The 25,657-nt window shown below is 45.1% G+C and overlaps 1 long non-coding RNA gene and 1 pseudogene across 4 annotated transcripts; both read left to right on the top strand.

Moving 5' to 3' along the window:
* Positions 1 to 1,259: 1,259 nt before the first annotated feature.
* LOC147061355 (uncharacterized) lies at positions 1,260 to 5,397 on the top strand. Of its 3 annotated transcripts, none has more exons than XR_015068028.1 (8): positions 1,260 to 1,449; positions 1,876 to 2,055; positions 2,157 to 2,254; positions 2,391 to 2,477; positions 2,723 to 2,847; positions 2,996 to 3,263; positions 3,587 to 3,880; positions 4,177 to 5,397. It is a non-coding gene; the product is annotated as an uncharacterized LOC147061355 (long non-coding RNA). The 3 variants fall into 3 exon arrangements; XR_015068029.1 differs by having other exon boundaries at positions 2,002 to 2,055; positions 3,587 to 3,987; XR_015068027.1 differs by having other exon boundaries at positions 3,587 to 3,987; positions 4,177 to 5,396.
* A 15,184-nt stretch (positions 5,398 to 20,581) lies between these two features.
* LOC147061356 (pro-glucagon-like) lies at positions 20,582 to 21,473 on the top strand (annotated as a pseudogene). Its single transcript, XR_015067502.1, has 4 exons — positions 20,582 to 20,632; positions 20,715 to 20,814; positions 20,912 to 21,064; positions 21,188 to 21,473. The product of XR_015067502.1 is annotated as a pro-glucagon-like (transcript).
* The last annotated feature ends 4,184 nt before the right edge of the window (positions 21,474 to 25,657 follow it).

Below are 25,657 nucleotides of genomic sequence, written 5' to 3' on the forward strand. Positions count from 1 at the left end.
CTTAGTTAAATTGATAGAAGTTGATCAGAGCGAGTAGAGTAAGACGAGATATGCTCTGAATTACACATAGGTACACACAACTTTGGATCTTTTGAATGGATGAATATTTGATAATGATAATTTAAATTATGACGTATAAATACTAGGTATAAACAGAAAATCTACTACACAAAATAGGCAGAGTTTACTTGTTTGAAAAGGAGTGGGAAAAATACTTATTTAATTTATTTTGACATGAGACTTGTTGTGAATTACACAACACAACTTTGGATCGTTTGAATAAATAAATGAATGAGTAAAGTCATTTAAATTTTGATTTTGTATAAATACTAGGTATAGACGCAAAAACTACTACACAAAAAGGGCAGGCTTTACTTGTTTGAAAAGGAATGGGAAGACGACCTACTTAATTTATTTAATGGGAACAAGTAAGACTTATTTAATTTATTTCATCTATTTTTGTTCTCAGGCAAATTTGGATTTGCTACCATTCTATATTAATGAGAAGGACACTAGGAGTTAATTGCAAGTTGCAATACTGTTGGTGGATCAAACACGGGTGTATGCAGCCAGTGGAAGTTTTAATAGGAGGTGTTTAACATAAATAGAGGAAGAAAGGGGTACTCACTTGAGAAATCTTCGCCAACGTCCAACCATTGTGGCTCCTGGTGAATGATGCGAGCCTCCAACTGATTTGTATTTTTATTCTTCTTACAGTGGAAAACACAGCCAACAAACACCGTGGAATGTAAAGGAATAAAATAGAAGATTAGCATTCAGCCTGACCCAACATTCACAGATACAACTACGTTTCAGCTAGGGTTAGCTACACAGCTACACATTGCTATTGCTATGTGAACGCTAGCTACATCGACAACTTTAGTCAAACTACACAAAAGTAAATCTCTTTAAACACAATGAGTCGTATTTACCGTGTACGCTCTAGACGTTCCAGTTATAAGCAGAAAATAAAGATATTTCGGGCATTAGTGGCAGGCAGCAGACGCCGAATTCGACGTAACCCCCCCCACGGATTTAAATCTAGGCGGAAGTTCCGCCTAGTGACGTAATTTCCGCGGCACGTGACTGGGGACGTAATATTATCTAAAAGGGTCAATTATAGTTAAATAAAGTTCTTTTTTAAACAACGCAATCATTTACAGCCGTTGACCAGGAAAAATTGTCAAAATTTGGGCATTTGTGGCTGGCAGCAGACGCCGAATTCGACGTCTCGCGATGACGTCACCCAGCCCCACCTTTTTCTCCAAATGGACCCAAAATGGTACCGTTCGTTTGTGCTTTGTTTGTGCTGGTTTGTGCAGCAAAAATTTTTGTTTGTGCCGCTTGTTTTTTTTAGTTATTACACATTTAATTTATAGCGATGATGTCACCGTATGTCGTCGCGAATGTCAATCTCTTTGAATGCTCCCGATGCAAGACGAATACAAGGTAAATATGTTCTTAGCCTTTTTTTTTCTTTTTAGCTTACAGAAAACTTTCACTGCGGGAAATGGCTTTTAGTGATTTTAGTGTTATCGTGCTCATTGATTAATTTTCTTGTTATCAATAAGCCTATATGATAATTTATTTCAATTACATCTGACGTGAAAAAGGTTCACCGCAACCTAAATTACCTGGTGAGTCTATATCTGTTCCAAAACATTAATTAATGCAACAATTAATACATGTATGTGAAGTTGATGACAGCGAGAAAAATAAACTTGAAAACGTGAAAAAATAACTTTATTTTTCAAAGGGAACCTTATCAACACTTTTTTTTCCAACAAATCAAACAATGCATCACTGCACTGTGTAGAACACAGCATGTGGGAAGATCTTAGTATTTACTGATGCTGCTTTCACTCCACTTCCCAGGTCATTATAGATCTCCCAGGCATATGCAGTCCTCCTGCAGTATGCCACATAATGCCCAAGAGAATCCTGGGTCGGTCCTGGTTCAAAGCCAATGACTGCTCTCAAAGTAAAAGTCTTTTCTTTTAGCTCCAGACTGGAGGGAAATTCAAGTAAGGTAACCTCCTTGCAACTGCTACCAAGGTCAGTGTCAAACCACACAGACTCTCCCAGTTTGTAGCTGTGAGTAACATTACCTGAACACACAACCTTGCCTGTACTGTTGTCCTGTGTTTTGAATGAAGATGGACACTGGGAAGGATTTTCAATTGGCCTGAGGCAGAGAGAGTCCGAAAGGCTGAGTTCCTTTTCAGCAGCAGTCTGAAGATGAGCCATGCCGCAGGTCTGCAGGACAGCAATGTTTACACAAACAAGTGAAACTTGCCTTATTACTTGTTGGCCTAATTTGCAGTACTGTGAGGAGCATTGTCTTATCAAATAAACACTTGGGATATTCCTCATTGCGCTCTCAATTACAGTGGAGACGTGGCATTGTGCATCAGTTTGGAGAGCACCAGAGGTCAGGAGGACAGGTTTGAATATTTCTCCCAGCAGTTCTGCCCTCAGTGAGTATACCTGTGGGTTCACACCCTGTGTTGTGATGGTTTTCACCAGGTGGAGGAATTGGTTCCCACGTTCATAGTTCAGAACAGTCTTTTCAAATATAGAACTTTCACAGAAAGAACAGCATAAGCATTGACAGACAGCATCAAATGCACAAATATTGAGCACAGACACTTTTGATGTGCGAAGTTTAACAGGCTGTTGATGGTTCCCGTTTTTCAACAATGGTACCTTGACTTTTTTCCAGCCCACTTGTGTATCAATATGCAGCCATTCAGGACAAGGAGAGAGATATGAAGTTGTCTTTCTTTTTTTCGGTGGGACCGCTAAACCTCTCCAGTTTTCAACTGCATTGTCATCCATTGGAAGACTGTGAGTAGATGCATCTGGCTCCCCTCCAGTATGAGATTTTTTTTCCCTTTTGTTTACTACTTCAGTTTGAGAAGTAGTGCAGACATTGTCAGGCTCTTTGACAGTCGTGACATCACATGCATCTTTTTCACTTTTTTGTTTTGCACAGCAAATCCGCATGTTTCCCTCAATGAAGGAAAGATGACGAGCAACAAACCGGTCCACACGAATGGGTAGGCTTTCATGCTTGAAAAGGCCTTTTTTTATGTTTTTGAACTCTGCTTCAACAGCCGCGGAACTTGCAGTGATGCTGGTGCTTTTAAAGAGAGGGACCATTATTGCTGTCCAGAGTGGCAAGTAACTTCCAAGTCTTGTTATGTGGGGAACGATCTCAGGGAGGAAGTGGATGTTGTCCCGATCCCCATCAGCCATGGCAAGTGACCTGCTCTCCTCACATATTTCTGTCACCCACTGTCGGACATTAGTCTGGATGTGCTGATTTAATGCATCACCTGGTTCTTGTCCCTCAACGTCCTCATTCTCGACAAATTCTTCTGCAATTTGCGCTCTCAAGTATTTCTTGGACTTTTCTGATGGGATAGGGGCTCCAGAATTGTCATTACCCTCTGTCTCACTCAGTGCCACAATGGTGATAGTACGAAGAAGTTCTTTTGCATGTTGCAAACATTGTGACTTAAGAAGCTGTGCTATTGACCTGACAAAGAAATCCTTAACACGAGGTATTTTGTTTTTCAGGCAGTCCCATCGGCAGATCATCTTAATACAGTGTGCTACATCTACCCTGACAAAACATGGGGGTAGATGTCCAGGTTGATTCCCACATGAAATGTTAAAGCACTCATTGATGTAGCTCTTCAGGTCAGGATGAGGGGTAAAAGCTTTGACGAGAGCTCCAAGAATCGCCAGAGAAAAGTCACTCACTGCTTCTTTAGGAACAGATGCACCTGCATGGATCCATTCCTTCAGCCACTGTGTGATAGCATTAACATCATGCTTCTCTGACAGCATCTGCACAACTGGGACACTGGAACTGGTATGCCCTGTCATAACACCCTGATACAGGAAGATATGGCCAGACGTGCCATTCGGTCTCATCAGTTTTTTAACTATTGAGCCAGTTGCGTCAACACATAATATTGGGTGAGATTTCTTTAAGCTCTTGTACACATGCATTTGTGTTTGACTCCAATAGTGACAGAAAAACTTGTCAAGTCCAATGTCTTTGATGCTGTCACTGTGAGGTGAACTGTATTTCAACATCTGCAATGAGAAAATTGGATTTTTGTCACCTAATGCCAAATCATTTTTCTCTTGCTTTGCCTTGCGCAGGGTGGCCAAATTTGGCAGGTGGCTTGGCTCAGAGTCTCCGGTCCATCAGTTTATTTGCCTGTGATGCTCGCCATACATGTGGTTCCATCCTGCCCTCACAAAATTCCTTGGCTACCTGCTCACGCAACTGTCCAGATAGAAACCGCTTTGAGCTACCAGTGTGAAGGGAGTCATCACGGTTCTTAATGAAACAGTTCAATATTATTGGGCTGTTAATTTCTGGCTCTCCGCCACAATTAATGTTGAGAAGGCCATGACACTCCTTGCAGTATCCTCTGATTTCAATATAATTATTTGAGACCGATGAATAGACCTTGGCTCTTTTAAAAACAAATGTGCAAGGAATTTTGACTGTTTTCCAGATGTGTTCATTTATGATGTGGGTCCAGGTGCCAGGCTTCAAAATGGTATAGTTTCTTTTTTGGGTTCGACGGTTCTTATCTTTGTATTCAGCCTTTTTCGGAATAAATTCCATCCACTTGTCAAAAGGAATATGAAGCTGAAATGGCAGTTCAGGACCTGATTCCGAGCTTGCTTCACTGCTAGTTTCAGGATCAGGTTCATCATGACTGAATCCCAGAGCTGACCAGATATTGTGTCGGTTTGTTTTTACAAAGGTGTACAGAGCCTTTGCAGACATCTTTTCCAACTGGTCACTCAGATCTGTCCACACAGTAGCGCTTGGAGTCGCTATGTTGGCATTTTCAAATCTGGCCTCTTTTGATGAGCAGAGAACTGTAACAATTAAATCATTGTCTACTGCTGGTTGTTTTGGCATGTAGTTGAAGGACAAATAAATCTAATCAGGATTCATTGCTTGAATAATTAAAATTACACATGCGCGTTAATTATAATTGCTATGCATGGATGGAAAAATGATATAAAGGGAAATTTATTTTGACATCAAAATGTATCGAGCATGCTTTCTTTAGAAATTTAGTTTTCTTGGTCTGTGCAAATTACACGCGTCTAATGAGATAATGTTAGCTAATTAGCTATTCAGACTACCTGCTGTGTTTTTAATTCTATATTGTATGAACTCGGTTTTTCTTTACACATTTTACTTACATTGGTTGATGGTTGATCGTCACTTCCCAGAAAAAAACACTTTCTGTCACTCACTGTTATTAAATCTTCGCTTGAAAAAGTTGTACGTCTTTGTTTTTCGCCACCCCTGCGATATGTCTTACCGGCCTGCAGAGGTCACTTTGCATGGTAATTAGTTGGATAATACATGTGTAAGAATTGAGGAGTTATCAGGATGTCAAGTGAAAAATTGTTAGAATAAAATACATGACAGGGGGTTAATGAAGATGCATGATTTTAATAATAAAAAATTGCAATGGCACAAACAAATGGTTAATCAACGATCTATGGAGCAAGGATTTGACATCTCTCGAAAATAAATTAATATTAAATAAATGGCAAATTGAATTATTCACTGAGCGCAAACAAAAAAATTTGCGGCACTAACAATCTGTAACAATCTGGGTCCAATCGTCTTGCATCAGGAGCAGTCCAGGAGATTGACATTGTTGACATTCGGACGAAATACGGTGACGTCATCGCTATAAATTAAATGTGTAATAACAAAAAAAAACAAGCAGCACAAACGAAAATGTTTGCTGCACAAACCAGGGTCCATTTGGAGGAAAAGGGGGTGCTGGGTGACGTCATCGCTATAAAATAAATGTCTAATATCTACGAAACCGGAGCAGCACAAACGAAACTTTTTGCTGCACAAACCAGCACAAACGAACGGTACCATTTTGGGTCCATTTGGAGAAAAAGGGGGGGGGGCTGGGTGACGTCATCGCGATAAAAATAAATGTGTAATATCTACGAAACCAGAGCAGCAGAAACGAACATCTTTGCTGCACAAACGAAGCACAAACGAACGATACCATTTTGGGTCCATTTGGAGAAAAAGGGGGGGCTGGGTGACGTCATCGCGATATAAAAAAAAAAGTCTAATATCTACGAAACCAGAGCTGCATGCAACTGGACCGTCTAGAGCGTACACGGTAAATACAACTCATTGTTTTTAAAAAGAAGTACTTTTGTAGCCCTGAAAAGCGAGCGAGTGAGTGCGCCAGTGTTTGTTTGTGTTTGTGTGTGTGTGTGTGTGTGTGTGTGTATGTGTGTATGTGTGTGTGTGTGTGTGTGTGTGTGTGTGTGTGTGTGTGTGTGTGTGTGTGTGTGTGTGTGTGTGTGTGTGTGTGTGTGTGTGTGTGTGTGTGTGTGTGTGTGTGTGTGTGTGTGTGTGTGTGTGTGTGTGTGTGTGTGTGTGTGTGTGTGTGTGTGTGGAGGGGGGGGTTACGTCGAATTCGGCGTCTGCTGCCTGCCACTAATGCCCGAAATATCTTTATTTTCTGCTTATAACTGGAACGTCTAGAGCGTACACGGTAAATACGACTCATTGTGTTTAAAGAGATTTACTTTTGTGTAGTTTGACTAAAGTTGTCGATGTAGCTAGCGTTCACATAGCAATAGCAATGTGTAGCTGTGTAGCTAACCCTAGCTGAAACGTAGTTGTATCTGTGAATGTTGGGTCAGGCTGAATGCTAATCTTCTATTTTATTCCTTTACATTCCACGGTGTTTGTTGGCTGTGTTTTCCACTGTAAGAAGAATAAAAATACAAATCAGTTGGAGGCTCGCATCATTCACCAGGAGCCACAATGGTTGGACGTTGGCGAAGATTTCTCAAGTGAGTACCCCTTTCTTCCTCTATTTATGTTAAACACCTCCTATTAAAACTTCCACTGGCTGCATACACCCGTGTTTGATCCACCAACAGTATTGCAACTTGCAATTAACTCCTAGTGTCCTTCTCATTAATATAGAATGGTAGCAAATCCAAATTTGCCTGAGAACAAAAATAGATGAAATAAATTAAATAAGTCTTACTTGTTCCCATTAAATAAATTAAGTAGGTCGTCTTCCCATTCCTTTTCAAACAAGTAAAGCCTGCCCTTTTTGTGTAGTAGTTTTTGCGTCTATACCTAGTATTTATACAAAATCAAAATTTAAATGACTTTACTCATTCATTTATTTATTCAAACGATCCAAAGTTGTGTTGTGTAATTCACAACAAGTCTCATGTCAAAATAAATTAAATAAGTATTTTTCCCACTCCTTTTCAAACAAGTAAACTCTGCCTATTTTGTGTAGTAGATTTTCTGTTTATACCTAGTATTTATACGTCATAATTTAAATTATCATTATCAAATATTCATCCATTCAAAAGATCCAAAGTTGTGTGTACCTATGTGTAATTCAGAGCATATCTCGTCTTACTCTACTCGCTCTGATCAACTTCTATCAATTTAACTAAGCGTTTAATACGTCCTCAGGTCTCATTCAAAAGATCCAAAGTTGTGTGCGCTATGTGTAATTCAGAATAGATCTCGTTACTCCACTCGCTCATATGACCAACTTCTATCAATTTAACTAAGCGTTTAGTACGTCCTATCAGAACTATAGTCAAGATTTGGCACCATCATGTGGTGAAATTTTGAATTGCAGCACATCTAATTTTGCTTGGGAATAAAAATAGATTAAATAAGCTAAATAAGTCTTACTTTTTCCCATTAAATAAATTAAATAGGTCTTCTTCCCACTCCTTTTCAAACAAGGTTTCATGTTACTCCACTCGCTCTTATTAACAACTTCTATCAACTTAACTAAGTGTTTAATACGTTCTATTAAGACGTATGTGAAAATTTGGCACCGTCCTTTGGTTAAATCAGGATTTAGAGCAAATCCAAATTTTCCTGGGAATTAAAATGGATTAAATGAATTTAATAAATCCTCTTCCCACTCCTTTTCACATAAGTAAACTCTGCCCATTTTGTGCTGTAGGATTTCTGTATATACCTAGTATTTAACCAAAATCATTATTTAAACGACTTCATTCATTTATTCATTCAATAGATCTAAAGTTGTGTTAGGTGTAATTCAGAATAGGTCTCTAAGTGCCACCGGCCCTGCCGAGCTTCGGCGTCCGACCAGCTTCGGTTCTGCAGCCGGCCTCGAATGACAAAAAATAACGGTCTCCGCCTGGAGGTCCCCGCCAACTTGGCGAATATTTTCTAAGTGCCACCGGCTCTGAGTCGCTATGGCGTCCGCCCAACGCCGGTTCGGCGGTCGGCCTCAAATAGCGCAAAATCAGCCTCTCTCCCTGGAGCTCACCGCCAATTTGCCGAAATGTTTCAAAGTTCTACTCGAGATACCAGGAGATGGGCTACCAGGGCTAAGGTGCAGTACCTTTTTTGGTCTTCAGGAGCGCCAGAGTACAAGGAAATGGTCCCACTAGTCAGTGTACTCATCGACTTTCCTCCCGTTTTCCAAAACACCACCAGAACGAGTATGGAGGAGATGGGGCTGGTCTCCTCTACGGCGGTGAAAACCCCGTCCTCGACAGCCCGAAGGTTTGATAGCGACCTGAAAAGCGCCGTGGCACGCGCTGGAGATGGGCACTTCGAAAAAGTGGCAAAGTGTCACTTTGGCGAAAAAGTGACTAAGTGCCACCTCTCGAAAAAATGACTGTCACCTCTCGAAAAAAACACTGTCACCTTTCGAAAAAACGACTAAGTGCCACATCTTGAAAAAATGACAAAGTGCCACATCTTGAAAAAATGACAAAGTGCCACATCTCGAAAAAATGACAAAGTGTCAACTCTCGGAAAAAATGTCAAAGTGTCGCCTCTCCGAAAAAATGACAGAGTACCACCTCTGCGAAAAAATGACAAAGTGTCACCTGCGAATGTGGTGCCTCCAAGGAAGTGGAGGACGGCCGCCTCCTTAAACACGGGCCGAGAGCGAATGCTCCGCATCCAAGGAAAGCTCGGTGGAGGACGGCCGCCTCCTTAAACACAGGCCGAGAGCGAATGCTCCGCATACAAGGAAAGCTCCGTGGAGGACGGCCGCCTCCTTAAACACAGGCCGAAAGCGAACGCTCCGCATCCAAGAAAAGCTCCGTGGAGGACGGCCGCCTCCTTAAACACAGGCCGAAAAATGACAAACTGTCAACTGCGAATGTTATACATCCCAGGATGTCAACTGCGAATGGGGTGCATCCAAGGATGGAGCGTGACGGCCGCCTCCTTAAACACGGGCCGAAAAATGACAGTGTCATCTGCAAATGTTGTACATCCAAAGATGGAGCGTGACGGCCGCCTCCTTAAACACGGGCCGAAAAATGACCAAGTGTCAACTGCGAACTTTGTCCATCCAAGGAAGGAGCGTGAGGGCCGAGTTTCGCCCCGGACGGGCCGTCTTCTCCCGGCGCCCGCCCGCGTACGCCCCCCATCCCCGTTCGTCCGTCTGCTCCCGGCGGGCCTCCGAGTACCCCCTGACCCAACTGACCGACTGGCACTCATGACCGGCCTTGGTAGGGCCCCCATCGGCCTCGGCTCGCCGATGTCGGGCGGACGGTTCCTACCCACTGCGGGTCGCACTCAGGCGCCACGGCCGCCGCGCGAGCGTGCGTTCCCGGTGCGCGAAGACCTCTGCGAAGAAACGAAAGTATAGTTTGCGAATGTGGTGCATGCAAGCAAGTGTCAACTGCGAACTTTGTCCATCCAAGGAAGGAGCGTGACGGCCGCCTCCTTAAACACGGGCAAAAAAATGACAAAGTGTCAACTGCGAATGGGGACCATCCAAGGAAGGAGCGTGAGGGCCGGCTCCTTAAACACAGGCCGAGTTTCGCCCCGGACGGGCCGTCTTCTCCAGGCGCCCGCCCGCGTACGCCCCCCATCCCCGGTCGCCCGTCTGCTCCCGGCGGGCCTCCGAGTACCCCCTCACCCAACCCACGGCACTCCGGTTGGTCCAGCGATAGCCGGCCGGCGTCCTACGCCCCGGTGCACGGAGCCGTACGATACTGGCCCGGGGTGCTCCATGATGACTGTGGGGCATCCCACTCCCGGTAAACGATATAGCATGTTTGAGAAGAGCCTGGTGCTAAATGACTCTCATATGACCTGATTCTGGGTCAGGGTCTCGTAAGTAGCAGAGCAGCTACATCGCTGCGATCTATTGAGAGTCAGCCCTCAATCCAACCATTTGTCGGCCGGTGACACCTCCGGGGGCCGGTTCGGCATCCCTCCCGCCGGGGTAGGCTGCTACCAGGGGAGTCGTCCGACTCTGAAGAATATCCGCCGCGGCGGAAGACAGCGGTCACCTCCAGCACTTCCATACATCCAGCCACAGAGGTGGCACTTCCACACTTCCAGCCACGGAGGTGGCTCTTCCACACTTCCAGCCACGGAGGTAGCTCTTCCATACCTCCAGCCACGGAGGTGGCTGGCTGGTACCTCCACACTTGCATACTTCCAGCCACGGAGGTGGCTGGCCGGCACTTCCATACTTCCAGCCACGGCGCTGGCGAAAATTGCACTAAGTGCGAAAGCCCATTCATTTACAACGGCGTGTCCGCCAGGCGGCGACATTTCCCAGTTACCAGAGGCTGCGCGGCGGGAGATTGTCAGAGCGCATCCGAGCGGCTGGAACTCTGCGCCGGTGTGGTCGAGCGGCAGCCCTCGGCACTTTGGGTGGATCTTCCAGCCACGGTGGTGGCACTTCCATACTTCCAGCCACGGAGGTGACTGGCCGGTACTTCCATATTTCCAGCCACGGAGGTGGCACTTGAATAAATCCAGCCACGGTGGTGGCTCTTCCATACTTCCATAGCTCCAGTCACGGAGGTGGCACTTCCACACTTCCATAGCTCCAGCCACGGAGGTGGCTGGCCGGTATTTCCATACTTGCAGCCACGGCGCTGGCGAAAATTGCACTAAGTGCGAAAGCCCATTCATTTACAACGGCGTGACCGCAAGGCGGCTCATTTCCCCGTTACCGCTGGCTGCATCGCCGGGAGATGATCCGAGTGCATCCGAGCGCCCGGAACTCTGCGCCGGCGTGGTCGAGCGGCTGGCCTTGGTAGTTGAGGTACCAGGGGTGACCTGGGGACCTCCAGGCCGGGCTTGTGAGAGAATGAAGCCGAGCGGCTGGAACTCTGGGCCGGCGTGGTTGAGCAGCATGCCCGCGGAGGTGGTACTTCCACACTTCCAGCCACGGAGGTGGCTGGCACTTCCATAGCTCCAGCCACGGAGGTGGCACTTCCATACTTCCATAGCTCCAGCCACGGAGGTGGCTGCACTTCCATAGCTCCAGCCACGGAGGTGGCACTTCCATGCTTATATAGCTCCAGCCACGGAGGTGGTTCTTCCATACTTCCAGCCACGGAGGTGGCACTTCCATACTTCCATAGCTCCAGCCACGGAGGTGGCTGCACTTCCATAGCTCCAGCCACGGAGGTGGCACTTCCATACTTCCATAGCTCCAGCCACGGAGGTGGCTGGTACTTCCATAGCTCCAGCCACGGAGGTGGCACTTCCACAATTCCAGCCACGGAGGTGGCTGGCACTTGCACACTTCCAGCCACGGAGCATGCTGGCACTTGCACACTTCCAGCCACGGAGCATGCTGGCACTTCCACACTTCCAGCCACGGAGGTGGCTCTTTCTTAAATAATAATAATGATAATACATTTTATTTGTATGGCGCCTTTCACGGCACTCAAGTTCGCCGAACACACATAAAATCGACACAATTAAAAGAAAAGAAGTCTAAAAGCAAAGAGACCTCTTGAGCAGAGCAATAAACATAGACAAATGCCTGCCTAAACAGGTGGGTTTTGAGGTGAGATTTAAAAAGTTCGATAGAGTCAATGTTTCTGATGTCCGGGGGGAGGGAATTCCAGAGGCGAGGGGCAGAGCAACTGAAGGCTCTGGCCCCCATAGTTGACAGATGAAATGAGGGGACAGTGAGGGTGATACTGGAGGCAGACCTGAGAGACCGGGTAGTACTGTGTACATGAAGGAGGTCCGACAGGTATGGAGGAGCAAGGTTATGGATGGCCTTGAATGTGTGAAGGAGAATTTTATAATCAATGCGCTGTTTTATGGGGAGCCAGTGAAGTTGGTGTAGAACGGGAGTGATATGATGGTAGACAGTTGTTCCAGTGACAATGCGAGCAGTAGCGTTCTGGACCAGTTGCAATTTATGGAGGAGTTTTTGAGGGAGACCAAAAAAGATGGAGTTGCAGTAATCTAAGCGAGAGGTGACAAGTGAGTGGACTAAGATAGCAGCGCTGGATGGGGTGAGTGATGAGCGGAGGCGATTAATGTTACGGAGGTGAAAATAAGCGGAACGGATAGTGTTGTTTATGTGGGTGCTGAATGATAGGTTGCAATCAAGGACGACACCCAGACTCTTTGTCTGAGGGGAAGGGGAAACCGAGGAGGTGTCAATGGTGAGAGTAAAACAGGGTTGTTTATTGAGAGAAGCTTTGGAACCTATAAGGATTACCTCAGTTTTGTTGCTGTTTAGTTTAAGGAAGTTTGAGGTGAACCAGGATTTTATTTCTTGAAGGCACGCACTGAGAGAGGTTGTGAGGCTGAAAGGGGGTTTTGAAGAGACAGAGCTGGGTGTCGTCCGCGTAACAGTGAAAATTAATGTTATGTTTACGGAAAATCTGACCAAGTGGGAGGAGATAAATGATAAATAGGAGGGGACCAAGGACAGAACCCTGGGGAACACCAGAGGACACGGGGGAGGGGTGAGATGTGAATGATTTTAACTGGATAAATTGAGAACGGCCAGAAAGATAAGAGTGAAACCAGTGCAGGGGTGTGTCAACCAGTCCAATAGCAGCTAGTCTTCCTAAGAGAATGGAGTGAGAGATAGTGTCAAAAGCTGCACTTAAATCAAGAAGAATGAGTATGGATATGAGACCAGAGTTGGCTGCAATCAGGAGATCATTAGTGATTTTAATAAGGACTGTTTCTGTACTGTGTCGAGGGCGAAAACCAGACTGGAACGGTTCGTATAGATTATTATTAGTGAGGTGGGTGTGGATCTGAGATGCAACCACTTTTTCAAGAATTTTGGACAGAAATGGCAGGTTGGAGATGGGACGGAAGTTACTGAGAATATTGGGATCTAAACCTGGTTTTTTAATAATTGGGGTAACTGTAGCAGATTTGAGAGATAGAGGGACAGAACCAGAGGTGAGGGAAGAATTGATAATAGCAGTAATCAAGGGGAGCAGAGAGGGGAGGGAGGCTAAAACCAGAGGAGTAGGCAGAGGGTCAAGTTGACATGTAGATGGCTTTAAATTTCGAATGAGTTTGGATAGATCAGCAGCAGAGGGAAGTTGGAAGCAGGAAAGAGAGGTGGGGGTGGGATGAGGAAGGAAAGAAGATGAATAGCTAGACATGTGAGAGGTCAGTTGTTGGTGGATAGTGGCTATTTTATTGTCAAAGAAGGACATCAGGGTGTTACAGTGACCGGTAGAATAGAAGTGTGGGGGGAGGGAGTCACGTGGGCGGGTTGAATTATTAATGATGGAAAACAGGGCTCTGGTGTTCCCCGCACCAGTTGCAATTTTCTCCGCAAAATAGTGTGATTTTGCGGAGGAAATTGCAGCCTTATATTGCATTATGTGAGTATGGTACAACAGTTTATGAATCATGAGTCCAGTTTTGCGAGAAAGCCGTTCCAGCTGTCGTCCTTTGGCTTTCAGTTGACGTAGATGAGTTGAGAACCAGGCTGCAGAGTGGGGGAAAGAAACAGTTCGGGTTTTGAGGGGGGCAAATGAGTTTAGCAGAGTTTGTAGACCAGTGTCGTAAGCAGAAACAAGCTGATCCGGGGTATATGGGGGAGTGACGGTGGGGAGACTGCCAATGGCTGAGGTGAAATCTGCTATGTTGATATTTTTGATATTGCGGAAGGATATGGTACGGGATTGTTTGATTTTGGACAGTGTGAGACTGAGGTTAAAAGAAACTAGTAAATGATCAGAGAGGCCTGCTCCCAGATCAACAGGAGAGCAGTTAAGAGGAGTGACACCAGAGCAGCAGACTAGATCTAAAATATGGCCTTTGGTGTGGGTGGGGAAATTAATGTGTTGTTTAAGTCCAAAACTGTCCAGGCAGAACATAAAATCCTTAGTGAGAGTGGTGTTGGAGTTGTCCATGTGGATATTTAAGTCCCCAAGCAGAATGATGTTGGATGAAAGTGAGCAGATGTGAGTGAGGAATGTAGTGAATTCCGAAATAAAGTCCTTATTTGGTTTGGGTGGACGGTAGATATTAGCTAAAATAATTGGAGTGGGTCCACTTAGCTGCAGAGCAATCGATTCAAAAGAACTGGTCTCTGGCACCGAAAGAGATGAGACCTTCCAAGTTTCACGATGAAATCTTGCTAGACCTCCTCCTCGACCAGTGAGGCGTGGTTTGCTCATATAAACAAACCCGGGTGGACATGATTCATTCAACTGAGAAAAGTCACCAGGATGTTGCCATGTTTCAGTCAAACACAGAAAGTCAAACTTGCTGTCAAGAAGGAGGTCCTGTAGCAGCTGTCCTTTGCCGGTGAGGGAGCGAATGTTAAGTAGTCCCAGATTGACGTCACAGTGTTGGTTCGAGCAGGAAGCATTAGCTACCCTAGCTAGGCTAGCCAATGCACTGTGATCCACCTTCCTGTTCATGTTTCTCGGTGGATGGCGGCGGGTGTAGGACCAGTTGGTGTTTATGGCAGTGGAGTCATCGATGTGGTAGTTGCGTCGAGCTCCACGGTGGCTGTATCTCCGGTGGTGACGGCGAGCGATGTCCGGAAAGCATTGCAGTGCAGGTGGGGGAGCAAACCGGCAGTGCCGGAGCTGGAGAAGCACTGCGTTTGTGTAACGAATCCGGGTTGACTTCATGCTGGATGAATCATGGTGGACAGGGAGGTCCACCAGAGCATAGAGCTCACAGCAGGGTTGATATGTATGATACACGGGCCAGACAGGAAAACAGCGGAGCAGCGACCAGCGAGCACACAGGTAGCAGCTGGACAGTGTAGGCAACCACGCCACAAACAAACAAGTCCACTTGAGAGTTGTCCAAGAGTAAAAAAAGTTCTTCCTTCCATCCATCCATCCATTTATCCTTGCTTGGCACTCGTTGTGGAAGCCTAAGTCGGCGTGATCTTGCCCAAAAAGTCCCTCCTCACCTCCAGCTGGAAGTGGAAAAAATCCTCCACCTGCTTGGCCGAGGTTCTGGAAGCCAGCGGCTCGCAGAATGTTGACAAAGTTTCACTGGAAGGAAAAGAAAAGAGGCGTCCGAGTGCGCATTTCACCTACCGCTGATTGTCCGCTAGAGAGAAGCATTACTCCGTCGCAGAATCTGCGCTGACGCACTCGGCACCTCGCGAACTTATGGTGCCGGGGCCGGTGTTTGGCGTGCAAAAAGGCCCCCCGAGTGGTAGAAAAAAATCAGACTTTGTCTTTTAGGTCGAAATTAATGCCAACGTAAAAAATGCGCTGGCAGGGGTGGCTGCTGTGCATGCAAAGTGCGCTGGCTGGGGTGGCTGCCAGGTCCCGGAAGCCTGGGCCGGCCTGGCACTTGACCACGGAAGCCCCCCTCAGCTGGAAGTGGAAAAAATCCTCCAGGGCCCGTTAAAAGTGCTTGGCCGAGGTCCTGGAAGCCTGGGCCGGCCTGGCACTTGACCATGGAAGCCCCCCTCAGCTGGAAGTGGAAAAAATCCTCCAGAGCCCGTTAAAAGTGCTTGGCCGAGGTCCTGGAAGCGTGGGCCGGCCTGGCACTTGACCATGGAAGCCCCCCTCAGCTGGAAGTCCCCTGGGACTGGCCCGGTGAAAATGCTTAGCCGAGGTCCTGGAAGCCTAGGCCGGCGTGACACTTGACCACGGAAGCCCCCCTGAGCTCCAGCTGGAAGTCAAAGTCAAAGTCCGCTTTATTGTCAATTTCTCCACATGCCAAGGCACACAAAGAGATCGAAATTACGTTTCCCACCGTCCCACGGTGACTAGACACAGTACACAACACTCACAATCAAATAGCACAAAGATTAAAAACGAACAGACAAGAGCAACGAATAAGTAATAAGCAAATAACCCAAATAAATAAACAATAAATAAATAAATAAATAAATAGACAAATAAGAGCAGCAAATAGGAGCAAGCGTGCTAATAGCAGACAGCCAGATCATAGCGCAAAAGAACAGGACGTCATGCAGCAGAGGGTGGAGGGGGGAGGGAATTCAGGATCCGGACAGCTTGGAGTACGAAGCTGTTTCTGAGTCTGGTGGTGCGGGAGCGCAGGCATCTGTACCTCTTCCTAGAGGGCAGAAGTACAAACAAAGAGTGAGTGGGGTGACTCACATCACACACAATCACGGCCGCTTTGCAGGTTAGACGGGAGGAGTAAACTTCCTTCAGGGAGGGGAGTGTAGCCCCGATGATTTTACTTGCAGTGTTCACTGTGCGCTGCAGGCCCTTCATGTTGTACTCAGAGCAGCCACCACCCCACACAGCGATACAACTGGAGAGGACGCTCTCAATGATGCTAGGTAGAATGTGGTCATGGTGGCGGGAGGAGCACTTTCCACAGAAAGTACAGGCGGCGCTGAGCTTTCTTCGCCAGCGACGCAGCATTGGTGGTCCAGGAGAGGTCCTCACTGATGTGCACCCCCAGGAATCTGGTGCTGCTCACTCTCTCCACCACAGCACTGTCGACGGTCAGCGGCAGGTGGTGGGTGTGACCCTTCCGGAAGTCAATGATAATCTCCTTGGCCTTGTTGACGTTCAGCAGAAGGTTGTTGTCCCTGCACCATGCGGCCAAAAGGTCGACCTCCGATCTGTAGTGAGTCTCGTCGCCACCGGTGATCAGACCCACCACAGTCGTGTCGTCGGCATATTTCAGCACGCGGTTGCTGCTGTAGGTCGCAGTGCAGTCATGCGTCAGCAGGGTGAAGAGCAGCGGACTGAGCACGCAGCCTTGAGGGGCCCCCGTGCTCAGCGTGATGCTGCCGGAGACATTGTCGCCCACACGGACTACTTGAGGCCTCTGACAGAGAAAGTCCATTAGCCAGTTGCAAAGGGAGGTACTGAGGCCCACCTTGTCGAGCTTGCAAATGAGACACTGCGGAACAATGGTGTTGAATGCAGAACTGAAGTCCACAAACAGCAATCTCACATACGAGTCCCTGTTCTCCAGGTGGGTGAGGGCAGAGTGGAGGGCAGAGCAGATGGCATCCTCAGAGGACCGATTGGGTCGGAAGGCAAACTGGAAGGGGTAATTATGCATTATGTAAACAATGCCGCGTATGCGCCGCATATGCTGACGTCGGACCCATTGTAAGTTGCATTTCTAATTTTTCCACAGACCCATATAACGATATATAAAGTAGAATTAAAAAAACTATCATATTACAACAATATTATCAAACCATCTGTGTGACTCCAAATCATTAAATCCATCGATCAAATTTGTCAACAACGCTGCGCGTGCGCCCTGACGTCAGCCTCGTCGTTATTCCACAGCTCTAGTATAAAACTATATTGTAGCGTTAACAAAGTACAAGCAAAGACGTGGGTTTGGTAAACGGCTCTTTATTTAACAAAACAAGAGTTCAACGAGGCAACAACTACTGAACTTCCAGCGACAGAGGTGGAAGAGAGCTCATAGAATAGGAACGGGCGTGCGTAAAAGCCATGTCCGAGCCCCATCCATCGTCCCCGGACAGCCACCCAGCCGAGCGCCGGCCCCCGACTTCCATCCATGGAGGTGAAAGAAAGCTCCGCAGAGTATGAACGGGCGTGTGTAAAAGCCATGTCCGAGCCCCATCCACCGTCCCCGGACAGCGACCCGGCCGAGCGCCGGCCCCCGGCTTCCATCCACGGAGGTGAAAGAGAGCTCCCGTCGAGAAGGACCGGGCGTGCGTAAAAGCCATAATAGTTTTTCAAACCTTCTGTGTCACTCCAAATCATTAAATCCTTCAAACTCTTCGTCCTCCGTGTCACTTACAAACAAAGCCGCTAATAAAGTTAAAGTCCCAATGATCATCGACACACACACATCTGGGTGCGGTGAAATTTGTCCTCTGCATTTAATCCATCCCCTGGAGGAGAGGGGAGCAGCGAGCAGCAGCGGTGCCGCGCTCGGGAATCATTTGGTGATCTAACCCCCCAATTCCAACCCTTAATGCTGAGTGCCAAGCAGGGAGGCAATGGGTTCCATTTTTATAGTCTTTTGTATGACCAGGCCGGTAGTAGTGGGGCCCTTCGTCATCTTCGTCATCCCGTGATCGAATCTTTGTCCTTTATGTAAACAACTACCGCGCCACTGACGTCACTTGAATTTCAAATGACAGTAATTCATTGCTACATCGCAGTTCGTTTCCCTTTTTTTTTTTTTTTTTTTTTGAATTTTGAAAATTTGTGAAAAAAATTCACATATAAGTCGCTCCTCAGTATAAATCGCCCCCCCACTCAAACTAAGAAAAAAAACGCGACTTATAGTCAGAAAATTACGGTAAGTCAAATGGAACCTTACCAATTTCAACTGAACATGTAACAACTATGAACAATGCATCTTACATATAAAGCCTCTGGGAACACGTCGTGTTGGCCCATGTTGGTGACTGGTGGAAGGAAATAGACATGACAGCTCAGGCATTTCAGCTGCAGGGAGGCTGTTCATTTCTCTTAAATCAGCCACAGAGAGGCTAATCCTTGTGATATGCTGAAGTAGTCATAATTAGAGATTCCATGTAAATTTTGGTGCCAATTTTTTGGACATTTTAAGCAATAGACTGTACAATGATTTCCAATCAGGAAATTGTGATCACTTCCTTCCGTGGCGTCATCAACCAAGCCATGGGCGAGAGGGGTCAAGTGTCTATTTTTAATGGCATTCGTTCTTTCATTATTTCTCCAAAATGAATGGATAAAATATAAAATGCTAACTTTTTCATTTTCCTGATAAAAAATACATAAACCATACATAAATAAAAGGTGCTGAAAAATGAACCATCTTTGCTTTTGTGTTCCTTTCAGTATTCTTTAATTTTTGTGAAATTTTTTGGGGAGATATTTTTGTTTTGTAAATTGAGCACAAGTATGCACAATAACTGCACAGAAAATTCTGATTATTTCTAAAGAAGTGATAGTCTGAATTTTGAGGTTTTGTGGTGTTTAACCAAGCTCTCAATTTGCTGCTCAATTGTATTACGACAACTAAATTAATCATTTCAGCTGTAAAGATGTCCCCTCCTACAATTTTTTCAACAAACATCTTTTATAGTTTAAACCATCTATGAATAATTGATACTTGATCAAATCAACGAAGTGCTAGACAAGATCTACCACAATCATATGTGACGAATTATTTGGCTTTTGTCAAACAACTTGTCAATTCCTGACATTTAGCACTTGTTGCCGTTGCACTTTGTTGCTCACCATCACTAGAGGTGAAATGCTGCAGGAAATGACGACCATACTAAAAATAGTTGGTCTTTCGACACTGCAGAGCGCGATCCTCACCCTAACCCACCACACACTGACCACGGTGCAAGACCTCAAAGAATATATCATTCCTGTCTAGCGTGCGCATGCATGAAACAAGCCGCACCCCAGAAATACAGATTGCTCAGTCACATACAAGTGAACAGCGAGAGAACTCAAATAAAATACAGCTGTTAATTTGGCACAATTTTGTTAATTTTAGCGGGTATGTTATTTTCGGCCCCCCAACACCAGTTTAGACAGACATAAAATTATATGGATGGGTCATAACAGGACATAGGAACTACCCATACATAATGACTCATTTGAACAGTCAATTTTTTTTCTTTTAATACAGCCATTTTGGGTGACTTCCAAATTTCACTTGGCCAACTACAAATAGGAAAATTACCTAAATGGTCCAGGGCTCGACATTAAATGGGTGGAAGGGCTCATTCATATCTGCTTCCAGCTTTAATTGTCCTTTGATGTTTACTGATAGTATAAGCTTTACAGTATACCACTTGTATAAATACTTCCTCTTTTTTTCTATGTGTGTGTGTGGGGGGGGGCACTCCTCTGCCACTCCAGGTAAACCTTCTTAAAGCCGCCACTGCCCAGCAAACATAGTACAATGTGGGGTTAACAGTGTAGGCTGCATTAATAATAAAACAGATTATCCAAATAATAAAAAATATTGTTTACATAATCACATTAATAATAATGGTCTCCTGAAAATGGAGAATTTTTGACTAAATTTGCTATAATTCCTCTTAAATGAAAGCTCGTGAAATCCAGTGTGGTGGTTTGCATTAGAAAAATCATGAAACTCACATGGTTACATTTAAGGATGTGTTGTTTCCTCACACCTGGTGCTTTCTAAAAAAGCCAGGCTGAGTTCTGACCATTGACCTGTGGTGGGTGCCACCGTGTTTCCGATCCATCCATAATGAGTGGATGGATCATCTGTGGGAGGTGACTGTGGAACCCCGAATGACACCTGCAATCTATATAAAGCGATCACCACATCGTATGTCCACTTTCAGAGCGCCTCTCTGGGTTCATGTCCACCAACAGTGCTGCACTTCATTGAAGGCTGCCCAAGGTGAGTTGCTGTCCTTCTAAAAAATACCTACAAACAGTGGAGAAAGTGTAAGGAAATGCCTGCATGCTCATATGTTGACCAGGAGATCGGAGGATGATCCTTCTCATGTGGTGCATGCTCGTCCCCATCGTCTTTTCTACCAGTATGGAGGTTGTGCTGGATAAAAGCAGTCACCTGTCGAGGTATTTAAATGACTCTAAACATGAGGAGGTAACGGTCTAGAGCTTGTCATCGGTGAAGAAAGTTAATCTTGTTGCCCCCCCCCCCCCCCCCCCAAAGATGGCGTTCGTATGAGATGGAAAAAGAGCAAAACATAATCGAGAACTATAAGAGACATTCCGAAGGAACCTTCACCAATGACCTGACTGGCCACCTGGATAAAATGAAGGCCAAAGACTTTGTGGCGTGGCTGACCACCACTAAGCGAGAAGGGTAAGCTCAAAGTTGTCAAAGGTAGAAATGGAGCAGAGACATAACAGTTTTGAGGGGAAAATCAGTATTTTTCCTAGTGACTGATTATTTTACTCAATACCACATTTTGCATTTTCATTACAGATGTCACGGCAAGTTTCTCCAAATCACAGCAGATGTGTGAGAGCATGTTTGATGACGTATGAAGGAATACTCACTCATGTACAGTATTTTTCCATTAATATTCTAAGTGATAGCAATAGTAGTAGTATTTGTTGATTTATTAAAAGATGTATATTTTGTATTTAATTATAATAATTGTAATTATATATATTATATTTATAATTATAATGATATTATATAATTATTTAAATATAATTATATTCTTTCAGATTTCAATTTGAGAATAAAGTCTTCCCAGTCTGCAATATTTATGCGTTTCATTGATCTAATTTCTAGTTCATATGTATTATTTGGTCAAATATACAATAAATATAATGCCCAGCACAACCGCGACTCTCGTGAGGACAAGCGGTTGAGAAAATGGATGGATAATTATAAACCAAAAATATATTTCATTGCAGAAGGATGACAAAATGTTACATTGATGCTCTTATGCTACCACAAGGAAGTGCTGTTACTCACCAAATGAAGTAGCTATGTGCTCAAGACGAATTGTAGAAAAGTCACCTTGCAGGCGTGAATACTTTGTTTAGATAATGCAGAACACAATGTTGACACATTAAAATGTACGCTAAACTTTATGATTTTGTGTTGAACAAGAAAGTCTTTTGGGGGACAGCATAGCAAACGGGGTGCAGCATGTGTGGATATGAATAAAAGATTTTATAAAGGGCGGGGGTGTTTACCTTGCCGTTTACAAAAAAAAACCACGCTGTTGACGGTGCTAATTATAATGTAGGTTATGTATTTTTCCCTTATTATTTTCTCTGGGCACTCCGGTTTCCTCCCACATCCCAAAAACATGCTTGATAGGTCGATTGAGCACTCCAAATTGTCCCTAGGTGTGAGTGTGATTGCGAATGGTTGTTCGTCTCTGTGTGCCCTGCGATTGGCAACCAGTTCAGGGTGTCCCCCGCCTACTGCCTGATGACGGCTGGGATAGGCTCCAGCACGCCCGCGACCCCCGTGGGGACTAAGCGGTTCAGAAAATGAATGAATGAATTTTGAGTTCATTTTATTTGTGTTGTCTGATAAATTTAGATGCAACCAAAGTGTAAATATGTCCTTAGTTAGCCCATTAGGGTAAGAGACCATGTGATATACTACTTGTGGAAGACCTCCTGCGTGGTCCTCGTACAGAAGATGCCGCGCCCCAAGGAGCCTAACCACTTCAGGCCTATTGCCTTGACTTCCCACCTGATGAAGACTATGGAGAGGATCATCCTGGGTCACCTGCGTTCACTGGTGGGAGCACAGCTGGACCCCCTGCAGTTTGCTTACCGGCCTGGTATTGGGGAGGACGATGCAATGATTTATTTACTGCACAGATCACTGCTTCACCTGGAGGACATCGGGAGCACTGGGAGGATCATGTTCTTCCATTTCTCCAGTGCTTTTAACACCATCCAGCCGTCATTGCTCAGGGTTTAGATGGAGAAGGCAGGTGTGGACCAGCGCCTGTCTGCATGGACAACAGACTTCCTCACTGACAGGCCGCAGTATGTGAGGTTACATCGCTGTGAGTCTGACGTGGTGCGCTGCAGCACAGGCGTCCGGTGCTTTCTCCTTTCCTTTTCACCCTGTACACATCGGACTTTACCCACAACACCGCACACTGCCACATCCAGAGGTTCTCCGACGACACGACCATTGTTGGATATGTTTCGGAGGGGAACGATCTGGAATACAGGACGGTCATCAAGGACTTTGTCAGCTGGTGTGAGCTCAACCAGCTTCAGCTGAATACCAGCAAGACGAAGGAGATGTCTGTAAGCTTCCGGAGGACAGCACCCCACTTCACTCCGGTGAACATCCAGGGATCGGACATTAAGGTGGTGCAGAACGATAAATTCCTGGGTGTTCACCTTAACAACAAACTGGACTGGATTGATCACACCCATGCCCTGTACAAGAAGGGCCAAAGTCGCCTCCACCTGCTGAGGAGACTGAGGTCCTTCGGTGTGTGCAAGGCTCTTCTCAGGACCTTCTATGACTGTGGTGGCCTCAGCCATCCTCTACGCTCTGGTCTGCTCATCATGGACAACACCTGTCACCTCCTCCATGACATTGTGCTGCTCCTTAAGCAGCAGACTATTACACCAATGGTGTAGGAAAGAACAATTCCGCAAGTCCTTCATTCCCGCTGCTGTCAGACTCTACAACATGCTGATAAAATGCTAAAATTGTGTTTTGTCTCTACCGCTACTAGTGACACTTGTCTTTGTCCCTGTCTGTTATTCATCCTTTTTTGAATTTGGCACTTGTATTCTTGCACTCTTGTACGCTGCTGTGACAAGTAAAATTATCTCCTGTGGGATGAATAAAGTTCTATCATCATCATCATCATCAAAAGGCATTTAGGCACACAATCGACAAATTTTGTCATGGACCGTTTTGTAATAACAACGATAGAACCGACTCCTATGTCTTACTTCAGGAATGTGCTTATTTACGTTTTAAGTAATAACCAAGCGGCCGTGGAGTTCATTATGGGGCCTGCCCTCTTCTAGGAGGACTGGAATGGGTAGGGGCATTGAGAGGGGGACACCAGCTGAGCCCAAACATAACTTTGTCATGTCAGTCAAGCTCGCTCTAGCTCTGTCTGTCTGTCAACCATCTAGTGTCTCTGTCTGTCTGACTCACACTCAAACGCTCACACACACACTCGTTCTCTCTCTGTATGTATGTATTTGTATGTATGTATTTGTATGTATTCATTCATTCATCCATCCATCCATCCATCCAGCCAGCCAGCCAGCCATCCATTCATTCATTCACTTATAACTACTGTACATTGTAACCCTTGCAGTCAAATGGGATTGAGATGGTGATTTCAAAAGGCACATTCTGACATCCAGCATTCCCCAAATTTTACACCTTCACAATTTAGAGTCTGGATTTAACCAAACATGTATGTTTCTGCGTTGTGTCAGAAAGCTGGAGGACCAGCAGAAAAGAAAACATGCAAGCAAAAATAGAAGCAGAACAGCAATCTATCACAGATCTTTGTCCAATCAGCACTTTCAGTTACGCTAACTAACCATGAGGAAGCGTAATCAAGTCATTTTGTTATCAAATAGTGCCCCTAATAGAACAGAACATTACATAATATGTGTATTAAAACCAAGATAATAAATGACAGAAATGACCCTGTTTCTCCACTCAGCCTCAAAGGACAGCTATCCTCGTCTGGCACTCAATCGATGTCATCGTTGCTATCTTTGGATATTGTTTCTTTCCTTATTTGATCTGCTGTGCTTTCCAAAGCAGCCGTGATGGTGGCGCTGCATGCATGGCCCAAATTGGGAGTGTGCTTTTGACTCTGCCTCAACTGCTGCATTAATATATCTGCACTGCAGTGATCCAGTCTAGTACCTCCCTTACCTTTCTTCCCCACCCCTCTGTCTCGTCAGACGGTCACCTACAGCAATACAGAGACATGATGATGGCCGGCAAGGAGGTAGGATGAGTGGTTAGGTGTCCTCAACTCCTAAACTTGACACCAAGATGGATATTAGTATATGGTTAAAAATCAATGCAGATGCAATGTGTTCTCTTTGACAAAAAAAAAAAAAGAGACAAGGGTGGGGCGTGTTATTGCTCTCTTCTCCCTGTCTTGGTCACACAGGGTGGGTTTTTCCCGACACTTAGCCAAGATGTTAATGAAAATGCAATAGAAGCATTATATTAAAAGTGCATAAAAATAAGTTACTGGTCAGCATCAGCGACAGTGGTTCTTAATGTTTTCATGTTTAACCACCTGAGGTTTGTTTTACAGGATCAGCAGCCAATATGTTCCTGGGACAATTTGATATTGGCTGCGATAGGCTCCAGCACGCCGACGACCCCCGTGGGGATTAAGCGGTTCAGAAAATGGATGGATGGATTGAAAATGAGTAGTAGTGTTTAACAACACCGTTACGAGTGCATTTCATTACTTTCAATTCTGTCTCACCACAAATACTATCTAAGCCAGGAGTGGGCAATTATTTTTTCCATGGGGCCACATGAGAAACTGAAAATATTGTGGAGGTCCTGCCAAAAGGCTGAACTCAATTCTTCATATTATTAATTGCATTTCTTTATCAAAAGCAGTAAATAACATTATTTTTGACAAGCTGGTAAGAGTATATATCATAATTAAGTAATGAAAAAGTGAGTTTTCCTTGCAAAAAATGTCATTTATTCAATCAAATTTTCCCAAAACAATGGTAAACAAAATGTGAACGTTTTTTTTTACTATCTGTGACATTTATCCAATAAACTTAGATGCAGGCAATCAGGTAATCAATATCTCTGAAGAAAAGAATGTAATTAAATAATTAAATCACTAAAAGAACAATAAAAACACACTAAACATGCAAATAAAAATAACCACACTACAATTAAAATCATGCACCACTCAACCATAAAAACATGCTTTAAAACTTC

Source organism: Syngnathus leptorhynchus, chromosome 1, assembly GCF_054491065.1.
Source record: "Syngnathus leptorhynchus isolate UIUO chromosome 1, UIUO_Slep, whole genome shotgun sequence".
Lineage (NCBI taxonomy): Eukaryota > Metazoa > Chordata > Actinopteri > Syngnathiformes > Syngnathidae > Syngnathus > Syngnathus leptorhynchus.